Genomic DNA, 24,184 nt, shown 5'->3' with positions numbered 1-24,184 from the left:
TGGTGCGTGACCTTACTGGGGGGAGAGGTAATAAGTTCTACCGTGGGAGATCACCTTCAGTTCCTGGAGTCCACGGTAGATGGTGGCGCTGCACTGCTAAGGAGATATGTGGGGTATGAACCCCAGAAGCCTGTTCCTGTGTCCCCACTACCATCGGCGGACGACTCAGCCCTCCTGTTGCCAGCATGTATATGCACCATACACCCTGTAATGGCCCCTATCGGTGATTCGGTGGGGGAAACACCGTTACAAATGGGAAGGTTTTGCCATGATAAATCCAGTGCGCAATATTTGCCCCAGTTTTGCAGACAGAACTACTAAACTTCCATTTTTTACTAAGGAGAAACAAAATTAGTCGCCTGTAGGTGAAGGGGAATATAATTCCGTTTTATAGCCATTTTCGGTTTCTCTATATCATATCGCTAGCCATGTAAACATCGCTTTGAAGAAGAACACACACAATTTTAAACAGTGAACTACATACAGTATACGTGTATATGAGCAATTAAGAAAGTATAAAAAAGGATAGCCATGTCCCAAAGGGCTTACAATGGAATGAGTACGTTTCCTTTTCAACGCCTGAATATAAAATGTACTACAAATAATAAGCTGCCCCATTTATAATTTTGCTTCATTATTTTTTTTTTAATGCATGATTGCAACTGGGCTAACACGGCTACTTCTATTTAGATCATTAAGGGGGAATTCTATATTGTCCGAAGTGGCCATCTGAAACTGTGAATGGCCAAAAACCTCATTGATTGAATGGGGGTTTTCGGGCGATCGTGATGTGATCAATAGTCATGTATGTATGTAAAGAAGTAAACTGCAATAAGTGAAGATGACACGAAACATTCCTAAGTCTATTAAAGTGTGTGGCTTGCAGCTCTAATGAGACGCTGCACAAGTACAGATTCACACACACAAACCTTATTATAGCTCTGCGGTTCATTAAGAAACGGTAATACATATTCTCCAGTGTAATGCGTATTCTCCTGAGAATGACTTAATTCTACACACACACACATATACACGCCGCTTCCCATAACCGTCAACAGAGAGTGAGGACATGCTGAAGAGAAGCACTAATTAGATAAAACAGCAGGGAGTGAAGAAACACCAAGGCAAGAAAGAAAAAAAAAATGATGACAGTATATCTAACATCAAGTAGCAAACCTGAAGATGCTGAATACCGCCATCAATACTGGGTAACAATTATAGAATTGCACTGAACTGAAGCCATGTTTTCCTAAGACTTCATTATAACACTGTTCTGTATTGTGGTGATGTAAGGAAACAACATTTTTGACAAGAATTTATTTCAGAGTCACACAGCTGGTGCAGTTGCAGATTTAAAATGACTGAAGCAGAGGTTTTTTTGTAAACACTGAGTAAAACCCCACACAGTCTATAGACTCCCACATTGTCTAAAGCATGGGAGTGCAATCTTTTTTCCCTGCGCTCCCAAGCCATGGTGACGCATCTCCAGAAGCCGTCTGAGCCAAGGTAAGTGAGGTTTGCAGAGGCCTTCGCCGCTTCCCTGACACATCATTTAAATGCCTACGGGAAGCGTGCAGGGCTTCTGTAAACCCCGCACCCCTCCCACAGACAATCTCCCCAGTTTGCGCACCGCTGCTCTAAAGTCTAAACTAAATAATTTTGCCTCCACATCAGATATAAGTTTTTAAGCGTTTTCACCAGAAGTGAGTTTCAGAAAAACAGACCCCAAAAGCTCCTCGGCTTAAAACAGCAATACGGGTTAACTTTAAAAAAATAATAATACAGGTGTTCCGACGAGTATTGTAAAACTTGCCATGGAAAATCTGGGGCTATCACCAACAAGACCCAGGTACATGCTGCAACATTTCAGTGACATTTCTGCAGACAGACTAATGGCCCATCGGATTAACACAGCAGGTGTTCCTGGCAGTCCCATTCAGTTTGATCAGATGCATTGTAAGGAACCCCAGCCCTCTCTAATAACGCGTCTGAGATCAGGTGCATTGTAAATACTTCTGTATTTGTTACAATTTTAAAATTACCTGAAAATTATAGGGAACCCTTTAGGGATGCTCGGGGAAGCCAAAGGTTCCTAGGAACCCCTGTTGGAAATCAAGGGATTTTTTAATTTTTTTTTTTTTACGTTTGATAAGCCTGGTTTAGTTTTAAACCTTGATTTTGTATAAGTGCCTTAGATGCTCTTGTCTCATTTTGTATTTTTTGGGATGTCGGTGAAATGGGACTGTTCTACATTTGCCATTATTCAATTAGTAGGCTAACTTTATGATACCCTAAAGGCTTATTTTAAAACCATTTAGTAATATAAGTAATCTGGCCTAATTATCGTACCACTCATTCTGTTTTCCAGATTATACATTGTGTACCTTTTAATACAGCCATCAGATGATTCAGAGCAAAGTGCATGTAATGTAAAACAAATTAACTACCTTTTCCTATTTTTAAAGGTTGACTTTATTTAATGTGAAACAACTGAGCTTAAGCAAACAATAAGAACGCAGTACAAGGCAGCACATCTGTTTTAAAACCCTATTTTAGGAAGACAATTCTCATTAACTCTTGTGCATGATTACTTCCCTTCAAAATATCCAGATGGTTCTCAACTTTTCAAAAACAGATTGGGCACATCCTTTCCTTAAAATAAAGTCTTAAAAAAAAAGGAATTGCCCGTAGATAATAAGAAGGGCCAATGCATCAGAGATAATGAAGCAGGAGCATAGGGGAGAGAGAAGGGAAACTGTTGGATAGTATGACAAAAGGAAGATAGAAAGAGAGATGCAGCTGGAGACAAGAGTGACCACCAAGGCAATGACATGGGTAATGGTGGGAGAACAAGAATTTAACACACAGGATTAAGAAGTCTCTTGGTAATAAGTATCCCCGCCATTAAAGCAAAAGTAACTACTTGTAACAAGGTGAAAATAACTTCAGAAAACATACTTCACATTTTGTTAAAGTACAGAATGTGAATTCATTCTTTCCCAAAAAATTCATTTTTTCAAAAAATCTTGAAGAACCTGTACTGTTTATCAAGTTCATTACAGATTTGTCTCCAGTAGATTCCTGGATGGGAATTAACACCTATGAAACAAAACACTGAGAAGTTACAGACTGCACTCCTAGTTGTACTTCATTTTAGTATGTCACTGTATCATTGGGCTTTTTTTTAAATTGAATTCCACTATATTTCATCAAATGCTATTTAATATATGTATAATGTCTTGTCTAAAGAAGTAATAATGAGCCACATAATTAGATTTAACCAATGCCCTCAGCATATCCTATTATTTTTGCTTTTTAAGTCCTGTGTAACTTAGCAAAATATTTTATTATTTTATTATATTATTTTATTATATTTTAATATTTAAATTAAAGTAAGAGTACTCAGCCTCGTGACCCCTTTTATGCAATTTTTTTTATATCTGTATCATAATTTATTAAATGGCTTTGCAAATGAAGTAGGAAAAGCATAATGTCAAACATCCCAGTATATTGAATACATATTGGTTTGGGGGAAAAGGCCAGATATCTGATTGTATTTTTTAATATTTCCTTTGTTCTCATTAATATTGCATTTCCAACTTCAAATCCAACAGGGATATTATCTTACTCGTTTTACTATTCACACAGATACCCAGTAAGCTCATATAAACCCCCAAAATTAGCACAAAATATATATATGTATAAGTGTCAAAAGGAGTGCTACTGAGCGTGGCACTGTATACAACAAAACACAAATTAGTTTAGCCCTTTGGCCAAAGCATCATAAGCCTGTGATCCAATGCAGATAATCGTTCCTGTAATTATACAGGTAAATAAGAAGTTTAATCAGTTAGTGTTAGGGCCTGCGATATTATGGGTCATGTCTTGAAGTGGCTCACAGGCTTATAATGCTTTGGCCAGAGGGTTAAACTAAATGACCCTTTTTCAAGAGAGATATATATAGGTATTTCAGTGTGTATTTTTGTCATATTGGAAGTTGCTCTGGACTCCCTTTGTGTTTTGTTTTTTGTCGTTTTACTATTCTTTGGAATTATCCAGACATCTCTAGATTGTTATCACAAAATAATTTACTCTGATACAATTAAGGATGCATGATTTCCTAAAGAAAGCACATGGTGGCATGGGCTATTATACTCAATTGGTTGCAGGATTATGTATATATAACATAATGTTTTCAATTGTCCAGTTACCAAAAAGCCATGTAGATTTGGTTGTCGGTGTTCAAGTAGGGCCATGGTGGAAAATCAAACGTTTGTTGAGAACAGTCTGTGGATTCCCCCGTAGGTTTCTAAAAGTAGATGAAGGTGTTTATATTAAATGGGTTTCTAAATGGTCTTCAGCGATGGAAGGGCCTATGGAGTAGCAACGCTGGATAAATATGGGCCATAGTGCAGCCATTATTAGAATAGGGTTAAAAAATAAATAGAAGGCTGGTTTTGCAACCTTATAGCTATTGCTGCAACCCATGTTTCCTGTTGAGCCTGTTTTAGCAAATGTTTTATTTTTTTATGTAATCTCCGTGCATTTTATGGAAATAATATGGTCCGGAATTGTGTTTATTAAACAAGCTGTGTGGGTGGTGTAATTGTTTGAGGTGATCTTGAGGTAGTGGAGGATTGTGCTGCACAGTAGTGCATCAGAGCAACAGAATGCCATTGGCAGCAATCGATAAACAATCACGGTGCAACCAAAGGATACAGGACATACCACATGTGGTGTTCTATAGCTGCTGTTATTCAGCACATTTGTAATGTGGTGCCAAGGGGAAGTCGCCTGCACTACAATCAATAACCTAATGAGATGGTGATCTCTGCTGTTTCTGCCTGCATCACTGGGACAGTAATAACTCTGTGGCAATGAAAAATAGTAGTATCTTGATCAGTGGTTTGCAACCTTTTTTTGGTTAGGGAACCCCAGAATTTGATTTTGAAATTCTGGGGAACCCCAACCTTTGTCCCCGTCTCCTCCCGCCGTGTCACTCTCCTCTCTCTCTCCCCCCCACCCATCGCCCTGTCTCTTCCCCCCTCCCGTCGCCCTTGTCTCTCCCCCCTCTCGCACTCGTCTCCCTCCCCCACCTTTGCCCCTGTCTCCCCCCCCTCGTCACCCCGTCTCTCGCCCCCCCTTCGACCCCGTCCCTCTCCCCTCTCACACTCCCTCTCACACCCTCCCACTTGCGCGCGCACACACACACTCTCCCCCTCCCACTTGCACACACACACACACTCTCCCACTTATAGTGCCGGCGACGACGACAGCCACTCCGCAGCAAAACAAATGCATTGCCGCGGTCGCGTGCACTTATAGTAAGCGTGATGCGACGGTGCGATGGAGCGACCGATTGTTCGCGATCGCTGGAAGTCATCTCAATTTGATTTTCCAGTGACCGTTGCGTCGCCGTCACCGGCACTATAAGCGTAGCCTTACACACACACACACACTCTTCCACTTACACACGCACTCCCACTTACACACTCCCACTTACACACACACTCGCACTTACACACACACACACACACACACACACACACACACACACTCCCACTCCCACTTACACACACTCCCACTTACACACACACACACACTCCCACTTACACACACACACACACACTCCCACTTACACACACACACATTTGAGCGGGCGTGCGCGCCCAATCCTTTCTCTCCCTCCTGTCAGCTGGAAGTTGACACAACTACCGGCGCCGACCGGAGCAGACAGGGAGAGGAAGTATAGCAGTGACCGGGCGGCTGCTGCTGAGCTCGGCAGCCGCCGGGTCACTGCTATATGGGGTGACGCTGCTCCTGGGACAGCTGGGAGAGTTGTCCCAGCTCTCACCCCCGGGTGGCCGCGGAACCCCTGAGTTGTGCTGGCGGAACCCCGGTTGGAAATCACTGCAATTGGTGGTACTTTATTTATAACTAGATTTTGTGCCCCCCTCCCCACCCCCACTGCTGGATGTAGTGCAGGGTGAGATTTGTCTTTGTCTGTGTGTGTCTGTGTATGTGTCTGTCTGTGTGTGTCTCCCCCCACTGCAGGAACATGTCCCGCCCTTCCTCCCCCCTCGCTGGTGGAACATCTCCCCGCGCTGCTGTGGCATGTCCCCTCGCTGCCGGCACATTTTCCCGCCCCCCCCCCCCGTTGGTATATCTCGCCCCGCTGCCGGCACATGTGTCGCCCCCCCGCTGGTACATCTTCCCCCATCTCCCCCCGCTAGCTGGCACATCTCCTCCCCTCCCTGCCCCCGTTGGCACATCTCCCCTCTCCCCCCGCTGGCTCATCTCCCCCGCACATCTCACATCACAAACACACACACAGAGACACGGAGACACACATACAGCCCCGATCCAGGTAAGGACACGCCCCCTCCCTTGGTAGCCACGCCCCCCACCCCCTGCTCCTGCTCTAACAGATTTGCTGGACAGCCGACGGAAATTTACAATGTCCATAATTTGGTAGGTTAGTCACATTGAAAGCTCAAAATAGTTGTGTTGACCTACAAATCTGCAGCAGAATGTACAGTGAAAGTTTTGTTGTGCTACGTGGTGCCGTTTCTGAGATTTCGATGCTTCGGAGATACAAACAAACCGACGGAATCCAATTTAGAATTATAGTATAGATACAAGAGTTAATTTACATTATTTGAGAATGTTATCCCTTAATAAGAATTTGGGGCAAATTCTTTATACTCCAAAGCAGATGTTTCGGCCATTTTGAGATGAAAATCCCCATAGACCTCAATCAGGATTTTCATCCGAAAATGTCCAAAAAGGCTGCTTTCGGAGTATAAAGAATTCAAATGCACCCCTTTGTCTTCAGAGGTTATTTCTTTTATACTTTAGCGCTCTAGAGATACAGTATTTGCTTGCACTTGTTTTATGGGATTTGTATACAATAAACGGCTACTTTCTTGTCATATACTGTAAATGAATGATCTTGTATATATTGAGTAACAAACGCTACCGCCCTACTGACATCAAGCGTGAATTAATGCCAGTGATAAGTTATTGGGTTTAATCCCCAGAAAAAAAAGCACTTACAAGTTCATCCACATGCCCTAGGCATCTCACACTGGTTCCCTAAGCCTCAAACATTATACATTTCGGATAACATATGTAACGAAGCACACGGACAATGTCGCGCTTCTAGATCTCAACCCATTTTAACAGCAATACGCTGAACACGTACACAGCTTGAAAAGCCCACACTGGGTCAAGGAAGCTCAGGGCTACCAAACAACCCATGTGTCATGTGTCCTTGATTGGTAAATGGATCCCAGAGCGACACAGCTCAAAAGAAATGTCTCATCAATGCATATTGATACTTAGTAGCCTATATGAGGGGTGTGCAAAGTTCCCGAGCTTCGCCCCCCTGCCTGGCAGCCCCAGTGCTCACCCCTCCCCCCCGCCTCCAAGGACCCGGCGTCAAATGACGGTGCGGGCCATGTGACGTCACGTGACCCCGCAGCGTCATTTGATGCGCGTTGCCATGGTGACGCAACCCGCCACATGATCCCGTGGGGTCATATGACGCCGCGTGGTGACGCGTCGCTGAAGAGTCGGCAGAGAGCAGGTAAGGGCTTTACAGAGGCCTCACGCCTCCCCCGACATTTAAATGCCTTGGAGAAGAGAGCAGGGCCTCTGTAACCACCACGCTATCCATAGAAAATCTTGAGCCGCCGAGTTTGCGCACCCCTGGTCTATCTGAATAGAAGACAAATAGTCAGTAAACTGAGCTAGGTAAATTTGAGTCGGACATGATAGGACAGTACTGCGAATACAGTGGACATAAAAGCACAACTTGTTCAGTGGATGCAAAGGGGCAGCATGTGTCCCTAAACAGTATGCAATACTGGAGACATTCTAGACTAGTGGTTTTCAACCTTTTTATGATGAATGAACCCTATAATTATATTGTGAAATTCTGCGGGACACCAACCCTCTCTAATAGCGCATCTGAGATCAGATGTATTGTAAGGAACCCCAACCCTCTCTAATAGCGCATCTGATGTCGGATGCATTGTAAGGAACCCCAACCCACTCTAATAGCGCATCTGAGATCGGATGTATAGGTTTGTCGAACACTGTGTGTATATATATATATATATATATATATATATATATATATATATATATATATATTGAGACATTTCTGAAAACTCTAATAAATGCTGGGCACAGGACACTGGTTTTTGAGACACTCAATAAATATTTGGGATTACAACTATGAATGAAAAGACTGCATTGTGCTGTTCTCCCACTGACTCAAAATGGGTAGTTTTGTACAACAGGGTTTGCACATGATTAGTTACTACAAGATGCCTTTAACTATTGACAGCTGGACCAGCTGGAGTTCAGATCCTGCAGAAGCAGGGCAAAGATATTTATCACATTACAAATCACTATATATGTGGAGGCTTTAAATGTCACACGTGAAGGAATTAGCATGTCATTTATAAAGTATACTGCAGTATGTAACTACCTTGTTACACAATGCCCTGCATTAAAGGAGCAATCCAAGAGTTTTTTTTCTTCTCTCCGGGACTGAACCCCATTAATTTGAGCTCTGAAGACCCCCTGCTTCCAGAGATACTTACCTCCTAAGGGGATGCAGTTATCGCTCTGCAGTTGAAAGCCCCCGGTCCTGTGGGTCAATAGGAAGCCACAACGTCACGGCTTCCTATTGGTCTGCAGGGCCCGGGGGGCTTTGAAAAGCAGCCGTAATGTGAACCCTGGAGTGGCTATCAGCACCTACTACGGAGGTAAGTAACTCCTAAAGCAGGGGGTCAGCTCCGGAGACCCCCTGATTCAATCCTGTATTAGAAAAAGATGAAGATTATTACGATTATCATTAATAATAATAATTAAAAAGAAACCACGTTGGATTGCTTATTTAAGTAAAATGGTTCACTAAAGAAAGTAATATAAACAACACCACTACAGTCTACAAACGATAAATAAACCCTGCCTAGAGTGAACATCAGGGAAGACTACAGCGTTAATGGTGGGACAATGTTACCATGGTAGTATGAAAAGACCACTCTTTTTGGTATACAAGTATATGTGCATCACACATTACAGCTGTCAACATCATCACACTACAAAGCTTTTGAATCAACTTTCCTGGCTTGCTTTAACATATTATAGTTAGTGGAGCACCAAGGAATATTCAAGAGAGCTGCCATGATGCTCCTCAGATGATTGTGTAAAAAGACAACGTGCTCATTGGAAAAGCAGGGACAGTGACTTATTCCACACATGGGTACTGCACTCATGAGATCATGGGGATGAAAAGTACTCTAGAATACAGTGGGGGCGGAAAGAATGGAGACTAAACAAGACAGAGGGTGAAAAACCGGGTAACTGGAAAGAAAGAATAGTTTAATCTAGCTAATTGGTTTTATCTTTGCAGACAAGAAGCTAATAAGAAACTGGAAAGCGTAACTAGTCATTAATGTTGTGGTAGACATGAAGTCCTTCTTAATAAGAATTAAATACATCTTGAAAAGTTTTAATTGAGGTACATTTTTCAAGTTAGTCTCGGACTTGCCATTTAGGGTCACCTTGGCGTTGTGGAAGACTTTTTTTTTGTTGTTGCTGCCAAAATATAGATTTGTCTGAACCAACAACCTAGTTCATTAGAGATTCAATAGAGTGTATATCACTGTACAGGCATACCCCGCATTAACGTACGCAATGGGACCGGAGCATGTATGTAAAGTGAAAATGTACTTAAAGTGAAGCACTACCTTTTTTTCACGTATCGATGTTTGTATTGTACTGCAATCGTCATATACGTGCATAACTGATGTAAATAACACATGTGTAACAGGCTCTATAGTCTCCCCGCTTGCGCACAGCTTCGGCACAGGTAGGGAGCCAGTATTGCTGTTCAGGACGTGCTGACAAGCGCATGCGTGAGCTGCTGTTTGCCTATTGGGCGATATGTCCTTACTCGCGAGTGTACTTAAAGTGAGTGTCCTTAAACCGGGGTATGCCTGTATTTATTTTATTAGGTTTTTCAGTGCTGGGGAGATAACATGGTCAAATGGAGAGATGTGCAGCCATTGTCCACATTCTTTATCGTAATCCTGTGGGTACTTTCTCTTATGTGAGCATGCTTCATGTCTAAAATCAAACATAATGATGATAAAAGTAGTAATAATAATAGTAATTAGCAATAATAATGTCCAGCCTAGGGCCTATAAGTTTCAGAATGCTTTACAATAATACATCAGCATGTTCATAACCTTATGTAGACTCAGATTATTATTTAATAAATGCTGAATGACTAAAGTCAAAATGAATCACTGTAAAAGTAATAATAATATAAAATAATAATAATAATAATACCTTGCTTCTATGTAGGTATGTATACCATTATTTATATAGCGCCATCCATGTGCATAGCACTTCACAGCAGTAATACACGTGACATAATGATATAACATATAAAAAAGGAAAAGGAGTCCCTGCCCCGAAGAGCTCACAATCTAAGTATGTAGCGCAATCCATCTCATAGGCGCTTTGCAATAATCTTTCAGAGGTTTTTATGCAGCTACCTAGATGCACATTTCTAGCCCTGCAGGTGCATCCAAAGAGGAAATGGGTAACAGAGCAATGTGATTAATTCCCAATTACAGGTGGGTGGACTGACGTCAACCAGACTGACGTAAATGACAGCGTTTGGAATGCTCAGGCCGGCAAATTCCTGTGACACACAGAGCCAGTTAATGTGCTGGGGTTGTGCACATTTCCATTTACTGACAGGCTTGCATATTGAACTCCTTCCCCCTCCTCCCCCTTTAATTTCATGATGGGCGCAGGTGAAATAACCGAGGCAGCTTGCAGCGCGACGTGGAAGCGGGAGTGTTCTTCACAAGCCAGATCCATCTGGGGCTGCGATAAATCCAATTCATTTCTGGGAGTAATAAACTAGCTGGGGACAAGTCATTTAGAAGTGATGTGCTCGAGACTGAAGGATCTCTGAGGATGAGCCAACTTTCATTTAGCAATTGAAAGCTCAGTAGCTGTAGCAGTAAAGTGTGCTGCAGTTTCATCGAGCGTATGTCACAAAGCAGGCACGGTGATTTCTGGAGGCCTGATTTCCAGGTGAACCCCTGTCCCTAGCCTATGAGACTTTGCCATAGTTGCAGGTTCGTGTTCAAAGTTTCTGCTGTGTCTTACCAGGAAGCAGTTTGAGAAACACCCTTTTTATTTTCCCTTTTCACACCCTTTACCCACTTACTGTAACCTGAGTTCCGCAGGCCTAGGAACAATAATTTACAAAATGCCAGTTGGCTCATAAGCACTTTTCAAATATTACAACACATCAAATACAGGTGCTTATGGTCATCAGGTGTCACAATAGATTATTTTGAAGGGAAAAAAAAGTACACCAGACAATACAGATATAAGACTCACCATATTGAAATGTATATTTCTATTATTATTACTACTGCCTTTTATCCAATGTCAACCATGCATGGGCTAATTCTAAAACAGGCACAGTGCCTTCTAAAATAAAACAAGGTGCAATGACAAAAGGAACCAGCACAAGAGTACCCTGTATAGTGTTAGGCATAATGGAAAAAGAAATTACTGCTCTATAGTCCCTATAAAGTGCATGTTTTCAGGAGGATAAGTTTGTCATCGTTTCTGTTTTATTTCCCAGATAAAAGTGCATGAATATCAGCGGGAAAAAATAGCTTGCCCAAATTCTGCAAATGACAAAAATTTGCACAGAACCAAGAGGTTTTGTCTATCCGCCCGTTACTTGAGTGTAAGGATATGATATGGTTATATTCCTACTTAGGCTCTGTATGGGCAATTCACCAATGAAATAAATTCACTACCTTTCCTTTAACGTGGTTCACATTATACATAGTTTGTAATACTTTTAATCCAGGGTCTTACAATATTCTTTTAGAAGAGAAGGATAAGCATGGCTTAAGCTTGAGGAAGGTGAGAGTTGTCCAGTGGGCTTCAGAGAAAGAACACATCATACAAATGTATACTGTATATATATATATATATATATCTACATATATATCTATATATATAGTCAGATAAGGCAGTTGGCACTCCAATAGGTGCTGGTAAGCCACAGGTGCACGTCCCATATAGAGAATGTAGTTATACGTTACCGTTCCAAGGATTGGTAAACAAGAGACAGCAATCAATGTTGAAAATCAAAGTGTATTAGTGAAAGCAAAAATACATCCAGAAACCCAACGTTTCGGTCCTACAGAATGGGACCTTCCTCAGGGGGATACAAAAGGGGGGATATATATTTCCCACCCTCTATAAAATGTGAGAAATACACCCTAAGCCAACCCGCATGAACTAAAAGAATATGGCCATGTTTAATGCAGTATTAAAAATGGCCAGTACTTGGGACAAAACTTTCCAAGAGATTTTGAGGGGAAAAAAAGAGTGTTTAATGTAGACTTAATGCAATCCTATATTCCAGTGATTATTCATTATTATGAACATGGCCACCTAAAGGAGTCTGACACTGAAATGTCACTGCAGTTAATATTGTACCTTTACAATATGATGAAGAACCTAATTGGAATTTAAAATCCAATATAACAAGCACCAAGGTCTTCATATTGAATATTATCCTCTGGCATCAAACACTGCCCAAAGATTGAAAAGGGGACATCATTTCTCTTAATGGCGATACTATATACTGTATTTAAAAGCGCACTTGGCATACCTCTTCCTTGCCAGAAGAATTAACAACTCATTGCTTTACTCGGAACGAATTCTTGACCACACTGCATATTAGATGTGATAACAATATTCACAAGATTCCATTTAATTGATAATGTGCTGCCAATAGAATTGGTTCATTAAGATGGTAATAGATATTTAATATTGTATTGGCGTTTGACCCAATATATTTTAATTGTATTACCTGTTAAAACCGACTTCCTCCAACAATTTTGCAATGCTATATATTAAGATCTTTATCTCTTCTCTCTCATCTATGAAACTTTCTATTTCTGTAACATTCTTACCGTGTGATTCACTTTCTGCGTTGCCATAACAGAGAGAAGAAGAAGAAAGAAAAAGTGCGGAGGAAAAAGGTTTAGCCGCATTCTTTTTCTATTCAGCTGTCAGAAGGCTGCAAACGTCAACAACAACCTGGTAGGAAGAAAAGGTTAAGGATACCAAACCACGTAAGAAAATACAGGGACAGTTTTAGTTACCGCTCTCAATACAATCGGCAAATATTTACAGTTCAGAAATAATATTATTTATAGCAAGTCTTTTGTGAAACTGCAAGGAGGTCAAAGAGTTGCCATATTCCTTGAGAAATTGACGTGGGACATGAATATAGAGCAAGCATTAAGCAATGAGTAACATTGCTTGAGACCAGTGGTTACTGCACACAGGGATATCGTCAAATATTGTACTAAGAAAAGTATGTCTAAAGGAACATGTTGAGTCCATGCCCTTTTTGAACTATTCTTCTTGAAAGAATAAAGAGCAAAAAACATACAGACCAAAATAGATACTTTTTACTGAGAATCCTTAAGCTGTTTCTTAATATTTATGCAGCTCCTCCTAAATTTAGATTGTCTAAAAACGGCTCTATAACTCAACCTTCGTCACCACAACTTTTGGAATCGAATGGAGGTCCGCTATGTATGAGAATCTAGCAAGCATCTAAGGAAACCAGCTTGGATACTGTAACGCAGATCACAATTACGTTTTGCTTCTCACCAAGTTTTCATATTTACATTTGCAAAGCAATTAACCACATCCTAGAATAACCATAAAAAAGATAAAAACTATTTATGGATATTTATGTTAGTACAATTTACCAAGCATGTGGGCAAGTATTACATGACGTAAAACACATACAGTAGCAGGACTCATTGTCTCCAGAGATACTGCTACACAACATCGCTGCGGGGGTCCGTGATTCTGGTTCAGACCCCCCAAACAGCGGCAATCTTCTGGCACCCAGCTTGCCCCAGTACCACACACAATATGTCCTGCTACATCTGTACTGTTAATGGAACATTTAAGTTAGATCTTCCCTGCGTCAGACCAAGAATGAACGTTTTTATGAATAAATTAGGAGAAAAAATATTAATAAATAGTAACAAAAAATGTTTTAAAAAAAACACAGAAAATAAACTTATCACTTGTGAGCACTTTCACGTCTCAGACAGGTCTGCAACCCTGCTTTTCCCCATTATCTCTTAGCATACAGCGCTTCCATTGCAGCCAGGGATTCTGGGCACAATTCTGAAACAAACTGTTTACTAGAGAAGCAAATTAATTAGTACAGTAATTGAATACCACATATTTCACTAGGACATATATTTCCTTATTAAAACGTGACTGTGGCAGGTGGAAAGTATCTCCAACCTCCTCCCCTACTGACGAAACGAATGCTATCATGCTATATTCATTAAAAAAACTAACATCAAGGTAACTTTTGCATAACTTCTGTAAATGTAGGATGGTGTGTCTTAGGTCTTTAGCCGTTCTATCGATCTCTCCCTCCAGCTAATATTAATAACCAGTAGGACAGTCTGTCCAGCATGGACAACTGCACTATTGGTTATTAATGGGAGACAGAATGAGAGCCTGCCCCAGAGGTTCCTTCTGTATGTCCACCCTTTGAATCGTAGGAACTTATTGATGTTACAAGTGTATAATTATACCCAGTATCAATATATCTTGCCTACATGTCCAGGGTTGGACTTGACATAAATTGACGTAACATTTTGCTTTAACATTCAAGTTTGATTATTAGAATTGATGTATAACTTCAAATTAACTTGACAGGTATAAATATTTCCAAGTACATGGAGAGTAATGAATGATTGCAGTGCATATGCTTCTGCAACACATTCAGACCTTAGTCCATTAATGCTATGTCTGTGTCATAAAGTCAAATATATCCGAGAATCCTATGAAAGTGATACATTCTAAGATAGTCACTGGTAACATGTGTCTCTTACCAACAACCAAGGTTACTTTGCCATGGTTATTCCCAACATGGCCCCTTTCCTGCTTCCTCATTAGATCCCAAAGAAGAACATCTCCATACTCAAGTTCAGGTCAACGAAATGAACTGGGGATCCTTAGCCACTGTAAGCAATTCCTGAGACTCTGCCGTACTGTACCGACATTGTTTTGGTGGTCATGAATTTTTGAACGTGTGATGTTTGTAACTATGCATGCACGGTAGTCATTTACTCTAGGTATAGATAAATAATTGAGTAAATTCAGCAATAAGTAATTGCTCCAGGGGGCGGGTGCGCACGGCTCGATGAGACACATTGCGACAATGTGTGTGGCCAGCGTTAGCTGCTTGCCGAGCAAGCAAATTTAAATTTGCTGCTCGCAAGCACGTCACGTGAGCGGTTTGCCCAATGAGGGCGAACCAGCTCCGTGACGTTGTGGCCACGTTCCCAGACGTGCGCGCACCTAGCCGGCCACGGCTATTGCCGGGAATTGCCTGGCCGAGCAGGGCGCAGCGCACGAGCGCCAGCGCACCTGTTCCCTACCTGGCCGAGGCCTAAGGCTGCGGCCACGCTGCCGCTTAGCTCGCTCATGCTTGAGAGCGGTGACGTCACCAACTCCCCAAGCATGAGCGATCGGCTGTCCTGCAATAATTTTAGAGCAGGAGCGGGGGGCGTGGCTATTAAGGGAGGGGGAATGTCATTGTCTGGATCGGGGCTGTGTGTGTATGTGTCTGTGTGTCTATGTGTGTGTCTGTGTGTGCCATCACAGTACAGTACTCGGTCTTACAGTTAGTAACTTCAAAGTAACTTGTTTTCGGTAAATGCCCCCTGCTTCATGCACCTTATAATACGGACTTGGTTCTACACAGAATTCCTTAGTGACCCTGGGCAGAGTCCCGGCAATAAAAGACTTTGTGACCGGAGCCTGTGCTTCCACCTCTGTCCGCTCCCCCACCCCTTCCACCTCTCTCTGCTCAGCCTATACTGCCTCTCTCTCCCCATTGGTCAGAGCAGAGTCATGTGACCCAGCTCTGCGCTCCAAAATCCAATTGAACGGTCTCCAGCACCAAGCTTGGGAGAGCTTACGTGCCCGCGCGCCGCGTGAGCAGGGACGTGTGGATTAATATTGCAAGAAGTAAACTCGGCAAGAGCCGCGCGCTCAGCGCTAACGTGGACGCAGCCTAAGGGGGGGGGGATTTTTTTTTACTACTACTTTTTAGAATGTTGATGTTGTTAATTATATTAAAAAATATACAATACAACGTTACGTTTACTGTAATGAACAAAATTTGCATTTTAACCACTTTAGCTCTGAGGGAGTTTAAAAATGGGTGAGGTTTCTGGGACCCAAATATATTTGTTTTAGGACTTTGAATGTGCAACTATAATCTGCAAATGGCAATTTAAGTCAATAAAATTGCTCATATTCAGACAAATCAACCAGCTCTACTACCTGCTCTAAACGGTGACGTGTCCTTACACTTCACAATGGCTTTTATGTACACATTTGAATGCCAAAGGTTTACTGAGAGCCACTTGTGTATTAATATGTTGTTTCCTTGAGAACCTGACTCGTCGTATCGCAATGTGGTACCACCAGTGTGGCAGAAGCATTGCTAGTGACCAAAACCCTTCAATCAGGGGTGGGGCAGTTATAGGGCAGTGGTTTTAAACCCTATCCTCAGGGAACACAAAACAGTCCATGTTCTGGGGGTAAGTCAACCAACACTTTATTCATTCGTAAAACAAAGTGCAATATCACCTAATTTGTTCATTCTTCAATTCTGGAAGGTGAAGGTTCCCCGAGTAGAGGGTTGAATCACCGTTCTAGTGCATGGGCTGGAATACAAGCCCATGTCATCTCCAGCGCCAGCCGGTGTCTTGAAACAGAAGACTGCAAAGTAAATAAGGCCCATAGTCATTTTACTTTATGCCCCTGTAACTATATTTATGTGGATACCACTAATCGGCAACTTTGTAAAATGATATGAGGACATCGAAACCTGATAGAGAAATGAAAATGCTGATTTTAATATGATTAAGCACTTTAAACACTATCATGGATGTAATCCAGATAAACCACATGCTATGCTGCCACATCAGGGAGGAAATAGAGACGGTGGACCTGCTAGAACGGGAATCCTATTAGAATTCTTCAGATTGTAATGACAATGATTGTTTGCAAATGTTTACTTACTTTCAAATGGATTCCGCATTGTGATAAGTTGTTATTACTAATGTATCTATTGCGTATTGCCACGATTGGATGTATTGTAAAATGATGGCACATATGTAAATATCTATATGCCTTGACAGCTATGGGATATGGGGTGAGTGCTACAGGACTGGATTATGTGATGTGGTATGAACTAGCTTTAACTCTTTAAACATGTCACAGCCGTAAGTTCATATTTGAGTGGTGGCTGCACCTTTGATTTACTTGACAGTAAAAGGGAAATCCCCTCTTGGACCAAAGTGATCTAATCCCAGTGCTATGTTTAAGGGGTCTTGTTTGGGTATGATACCTTTTTTACCCAAATCGGACACCTACATGTATTTTTTATGTATTTTTTTAAAAAGTTAGACTTGGGAGGGGTTTGCTTACCCCTGGCTGCTCCAGTTTGTGTGCTATCACTGTGTGATTAGCAAGTCCCATCTCCTCCCCCTCCCCCCCCCTCCCACCTCAACTTTATTGGATCTCTGACAAGGACAGGGTGGGTGGGATAAGGGTCAAGAAAACGTGACTGAAAAACACATCCCCATTCAGAGGCCCCTAAGAAATTCAACCGGCCAATTACTATATGTGGGATTGCAGCTTTAAACATATACTGAGCTGTTAATGTACTATTAGCTTATCTGCTTAAGTTTTATGACTGTAGTATGTCAACCGTTCCCAATAACAGGTCCTCACCACTAACAGTGCGACGTCCTTTATGAGAATCACACTTGGAAGCTGCATAGTTTAAGTGCCTAGTAAAACTGAAAGGTCGAAAAACACTCTGCTTCATTATTTCTGCGCTCTCAAAAATGAATACTTTAAAGGTGAGCTTGCTGTGTCAAGTTGATTATTCATAACGTAATTTAAAGTGGTTTATTGTAAATAACACACTGTATACATCTGATGGGGATTCAGTTGGGATGTTTACAAGTGTTTCAAGAAGGCTTAAGCTAGGCCGTCATTTTTCTCTTTGCTTGGAAGTAGCTCAGATAAAGGCATTCTCTCACTGCGCTAACACAACACACGTGACTGTGCTGTCACTTTAGCCATGCCACCTGAATTCAGGAATTTTAATAAAAATATTTTATCCCTGCCTGCCGGGCTTTTAATAGAAAACTAAAACATGCCAAGAATCAAGGTCATGGTTCAAAACAACAGGTTTTTCATTTTATTAAAAAAATTTTTTTTTTTAAAAAGAGGTGTGTTTAAACAGAAACGTTTAAGGGATTTTGTTTAACCTTCTCGCTGCTAGAGGGCTTTTCTGTCAGTAAAAGGGATAAGAAGTTAAATCATTTTTGTAGGCTACAAGCGCACTATAGGTGAAGAAATGTAGGATACAGAGGTTATATATAATGTGGGGTTGAAACCTATTCCAGCTTCACATTGCAAAGCCAGTATAACCAGCCTCACACTGATGAGACCAAAAGGTCAAAACCAGCTGTCTGTGAGTAGGGTTACTGGCTTTGCACTTCTTTACCCCAGGCTGTGCTGAGAATCTATGTAATATGGCAGGCATAAGCTTATAGGGGTCCATGTTAAATTGACACCTTGATAAAGTGCTTTGCGCAAAACGCGTAGGTGCATTCCACCCCTGCATATTGTGAGCTAACACAATAAACGTATCTTCATTTGGAGTTTGCTTTGGAATCTTTTTATTTTTTTCCACTTATGGACTTGGGCTGTGCTCCTGCTCCACCACATTGCTTGCTAAATTGGACTATAAGCAAAAAGTGATGCGCTGAGAGTGCTTATTTGCATGTCATTTCCCAGAATCCCTAGCAGCATTGGAAGCACTGTATGCTAAGAGATAAGGCAGGCAGGGTTGCAGACCTGTCTGAGACATGTGAATGTGCTCACAAGTGATATTTTTATCTCTGTAGAAACAAGAAAAACAACAACAAAAAACATAGATATCACTACACAGTGAATGATGTTAACTTTAAGGTCTTTGCTATTGTTTCCAAATTGTCTTGACATCACCCCTTTATCACATGAATACAATGTAGTTCAACTTGTCCCCAATCTTACACACATGATGTGTATGCGCTCAGATGCTCTTTAACTCAAATAATGTTTTTCTTAAGTGCATGGAATGTCTTGAGCGCTAAACTATCCATTTTTAACCTCCTTCAATCTATTGCTTTCACGGCATTTGCCTTAAAGGTAGTTAAGCTAGTCGCAGTACATAATGTACTTTTCTACTTCTAAGGATTACAGTGCAATTGCTATCACTGAATCGCCCCCTCCCCTTGTTTACACAACCTGTATCTGCAGCGTATGTGGGAGAAATATAATGTGTATTGCTAGACGAGCTGCTAGTGCTGCAGTAGGCTGCGAATTTTTTTTAATTCGCTTTCAACCGCCTGGGGTCCTGGGGGGCTCCGGAGACCCCCTCCTTCTCACCTAGAGGAATTTATTTTGTGCCTTTTTTTTTTTAAATAGGAAATGCTCTTTAAACTATACTTACAAAATGCTGACCACCAAGAAGCAGACAATAACAAAGACTGTAAAAGACTAGTATGCTGGGACCTGACAAAACGGCGAGGCTCACAACGTTGTAGTCTGAATGCAAAATGACACTGTCTGGACTGAAAATGCAAAAGTGACCAAAATGAAAACGAAGTTTCTTCGGTATAGGTTTGATAATATTAACATATATTATTAGTTTTTTATTAACCCCTTGGTTACCCGATGACGTAGCTACCACTTCATAGAAGCTGGCGCCCCAAGGGCCCCATGACGTAGTAACTACTGCAGTGTTCTCGTTTTCTTGGGGTGTTTGTTTGTGTTCTGCGCTCCTGTGGAGGATTGCAATCGGGCTGGGTGAGGCATGGAAGAGGCGGCCTTCCTCTCCAGTGGCGCCCGAAGAACAGTCACTTGATCGCAAAGTGCCGAGGGGGGTGTGGCATATGATAATGTCTATGATCTATTTCCCCATCTCTGGGACACAAACTACACCACAAGTAGCTAAAAAAAAACTCACTGAGGTGATCTATCAAAATGTCCCGGGAGCAAGACCAGGTCAAAATCAGAGCGGAAATACTGCACCAGATTTGCAAAAGAAAACCTTTCACTGCAAATACACCCGTTCTGTACCATATCCATCGAATTAAAAAAAAAAACCATCAAAGCAAGCAATGTTTCTTGTGCTAATAAATCTTGTGGATTTTTACATCTAGGAGACTTTGATCCATAACCCCAGTATCCTTTTATACTGTACACCTTATGCTTTTAATATCAATTCACCGCCCCATAACTACTCTCGCTGAATTGTATATACAGGTTAGTGAATCTAAATTAAAATTGAAATTAGTATAATTCTTAGGGGCAGATTATCTAAAATACGAGATCGCCAAGCTGTGTGGTCTGACCCGGAAGCCCCAATTGAGTTCAATGGGGTTCCGTGTCAGATTGTATGGAAAGGTGATCTCCGAGTTTAGAGAATCTCGCCGTTATATATCCTGCCAGGTATTCTCACTGATTTCATACCCTGCCAGGTATTCTCACTGATTTCATACCCTGCCAGGTATTCTCACTGATTTCATACCCTGCCAGGTATTCTCACTGATTTCATACCCTGCCAGGTATTCTCACTGATTTCATACCCTGCCAGGTATTCTCACTGACTTCATACCCTGCCAGGTATTCTCACTGACCTCATACCCTGCCAGGTATTCTCACTGACTTCATACCCTGCCAGGTATTCTCACTGACCTCATACCCTGCCAGGTATTCTCACTGACTTCACACCCTGCCAGGTATTCTCACTGACCTCATACCCTGCCAGGTATTCTCACTGACTTCACACCCTGCCAGGTATTCTCACTGACCTCATACCCTGCCAGGTATTCTCACTGACTTCACACCCTGCCAGGTATTCTCACTGACTTCATACCCTGCCAGGTATTCTCACTGACTTCACACCCTGCCAGGTATTGTCACTGACTTCATACCCTGCCAGGTATTCTCACTGACTTCATACCCTGCCAGGTATTCTCGCTGACTTCATACCCTGCCAGGTATTCTCACTGACTTCATACCCTGCCAGGTATTCTCGCTGACTTCATACCCTGCCAGGTATTCTCACTGACTTCATACCCTGCCAGGTATTCTCACTGACTTCATACCCTGCCAGGTATTCTCACTGACTTCATACCCTGCCAGGTATTCTCACTGACTTCATACCGTGCCAGGTATTCTCACTGACTTCATACCCTGCCAGGTATTCGCACTGACTTCATACCCTGCCAGGTATTCTCACTGACTTCATACCCTGCCAGGTATTCTCACTGACTTCATACCCTGCCAGGTATTGTCACTGACTTCATACCCTGCCAGGTATTCTCACTGACTTCATACCCTGCCAGGTATTCTCACTGACTTCATACCCTGCCAGGTATTCTCACTGACTTCATACCCTGCCAGGTATTGTCACTGACTTCATACCCTGCCAGGTATTCTCACTGACTTCATACCCTGCCAGGTATTCTCACTGACTTCATACCCTGCCAGGTATTCTCACCGACTTCATACCCTGCCAGGTATTCTCACTGACTTCATACCCTGCCAGGTATTCTCACCGACTTCATACCCTGCCAGGTATTCTCACTGACTTCATACCTCACTGATTTCATACCCTGCCAGGTATTCTCACTGACTTCATACCCTGCCAGGTATTCTCACTGACTTCATACCCTGCCAGGAATTCTCACGGACTTCATACCCTGCCAGGTATTCTCACTGACTTCATACCCTGCCAGGTATTCTCACTGACTTCATACCCTGCCAGGTATTCGCACTGACTTCATACCCTGCCAGGTATTCTCACTGACTTCATACCCTGCCAGGTATTCTCACTGACTTCATACCCTGCCAGGTATTCTCACTGACTTCATACCCTGCCAGGTATTCTCACTGACTTCATACCCTGCCAGGTATTCTCACTGACTTCATACCCTGCCAGGTATTCTCACTGACTTCATACCCTGCCAGGTATTCTCACTGACTTCATACCCTGCCAGGTATTCTCACTGACTTCATACCCTGCCAGGTATTCTCACTGACTTCATACCCTGCCAGGTATTCTCACTGACTTCATACCCTGCCAGGTATTCTCACTGACTTCATACCCTGCCAGGTATTCTCACTGACTTCATACCCTGCCAGGTATTGTCACTGACTTCATACCCTGCCAGGTATTCTCACCGACTTCATACCCTGCCAGGTATTCTCACTGACTTCATACCTCACTGATTTCATACCCTGCCAGGTATTCTCACTGACTTCATACCCTGCCAGGTATTCTCACTGACTTCATACCCTGCCAGGAATTCTCACTGACTTCATACCCTGCCAGGTATTCTCACTGACTTCATACCCTGCCAGGTATTCTCACTGACCTCATACCCTGCCAGGTATTCTCACTGACTTCATACCCTGCCAGGTATTCTCACTGACTTCATACCCTGCCAGGTATTCTCACTGACCTCATACCCTGCCAGGTATTCTCACTGACTTCATACCCTGCCAGGTATTCTCACTGACCTCATACCCTGCCAGGTATTCTCACTGACTTCACACCCTGCCAGGTATTCTCACTGACCTCATACCCTGCCAGGTATTCTCACTGACTTCACACCCTGCCAGGTATTCTCACTGACCTCATACCCTGCCAGGTATTCTCACTGACTTCACACCCTGCCAGGTATTCTCACTGACTTCATACACTGCCAGGTATTCTCACTGACTTCACACCCTGCCAGGTATTGTCACTGACTTCATACCCTGCCAGGTATTCTCACTGACTTCATACCCTGCCAGGTATTCTCACTGACTTCATACCCTGCCAGGTATTCTCACTGACCCCATACCCTGCCAGGTATTCTCACTGACCTCATACCCTGCCAGGTATTCTCACTGACCTCATACCCTGCCAGGTATTCTCACTGACTTCATACCCTGCCAGGTATTCTCACTGACCTCATACCCTGCCAGGTATTCTCACTGACTTCATACCCTGCCAGGTATTCTCACTGACTTCATACCCTGCCAGGTATTCTCACTGACCTCATACCCTGCCAGGTATTCTCACTGACCTCATACCCTGCCAGGTATTCTCACTGACCTCATACCCTGCCAGGTATTCACACTGACTTCATACCCTGCCAGGTATTCTCACTGACTTCATACCCTGCCAGGTATTCTCACTGACCTCATACCCTGCCAGGTATTCTCACTGACCTCATACCCTGCCAGGTATTCTCACTGACCTCATACCCTGCCAGGTATTCTCACTGACCTCATACCCTGCCAGGTATTGCCACTGACCCTGAAGGCTTCGGGCCTTTTTGCTGTTTCCTTTCCTTCTCTTCTACTGAATTAATGGGAACAGAAAGTATCCCCAAGTTTCTTCTCTTCCTCCTTATCAGCATTTATTTTTCCAAAAAGTGATACAAATTATTTATTGTTCTTATCATCAAGTCATGTGTCATATACTGTATTATATCTACAGTATCTATTTGTGTATCTATCCACATCTGTGCTGTATATTTACCTATCCTTCTCTGTATCTATTTATCTGTGTTTAAATGTACAAATTGAGATACAAAAGAAGAAGTCTACAAATGAAATAATAATATTATGGATTTCAACCATACTGCAGTGTGATGCAAGAAGCTAATTTGAGTGTATTTTGTTAATAACCTGAACCAAGCCACAAGCCACAAAAAGGCAGCAGGGCCAAGGTGGTAACAGAAAGTCTCAGTGTCACCCTTGGGCTTATCATTAAATTACATTGTGACTTTCTCTTTGTGGCCCAGCAGCCAAGATGTGTTGTTTTTGACAGCAACGACAAAAAATGAAAAGTTAATTTTACCTGCAAACGGGGGTACCACGGTTAAGCTCGCTCCACGGGACCCTCCAGTTCTACTAAGATTGCTGCTTCAATAGTGATCAATAG

The 24,184-nt window shown here is 42.4% G+C and overlaps 1 protein-coding gene across 6 annotated transcripts in view; it reads right to left on the bottom strand.

Annotated features, from left to right (window-relative positions):
• Positions 1–24,184, bottom strand: part of PIP5K1B (phosphatidylinositol-4-phosphate 5-kinase type 1 beta) — a 159,128-nt gene that overhangs the window by 116,241 nt on the left and 18,703 nt on the right. The window contains exons 2-3 of one of the 6 annotated variants that reach the window (XM_075597570.1): positions 13,041–13,167; positions 4,212–4,309 (exon numbers count right to left, since the gene is read on the bottom strand). The exons of 3 other annotated variants lie outside the window; for them this stretch is intronic. The gene's annotated coding sequence lies outside the window, so the exon portion shown is untranslated. The remainder of the gene's footprint in view (positions 1–4,211; positions 4,310–13,040; positions 13,168–24,184) is intronic. 2 more of the 6 variants (XM_075597561.1, XM_075597578.1) reach the window with 2 other exon arrangements.

The sequence above is a fragment of the Ascaphus truei genome, chromosome 1, assembly GCF_040206685.1.
Source record: "Ascaphus truei isolate aAscTru1 chromosome 1, aAscTru1.hap1, whole genome shotgun sequence".
NCBI lineage: Eukaryota > Metazoa > Chordata > Amphibia > Anura > Ascaphidae > Ascaphus > Ascaphus truei.
This window is presented reverse-complemented; position numbering and strand designations above follow the sequence as displayed.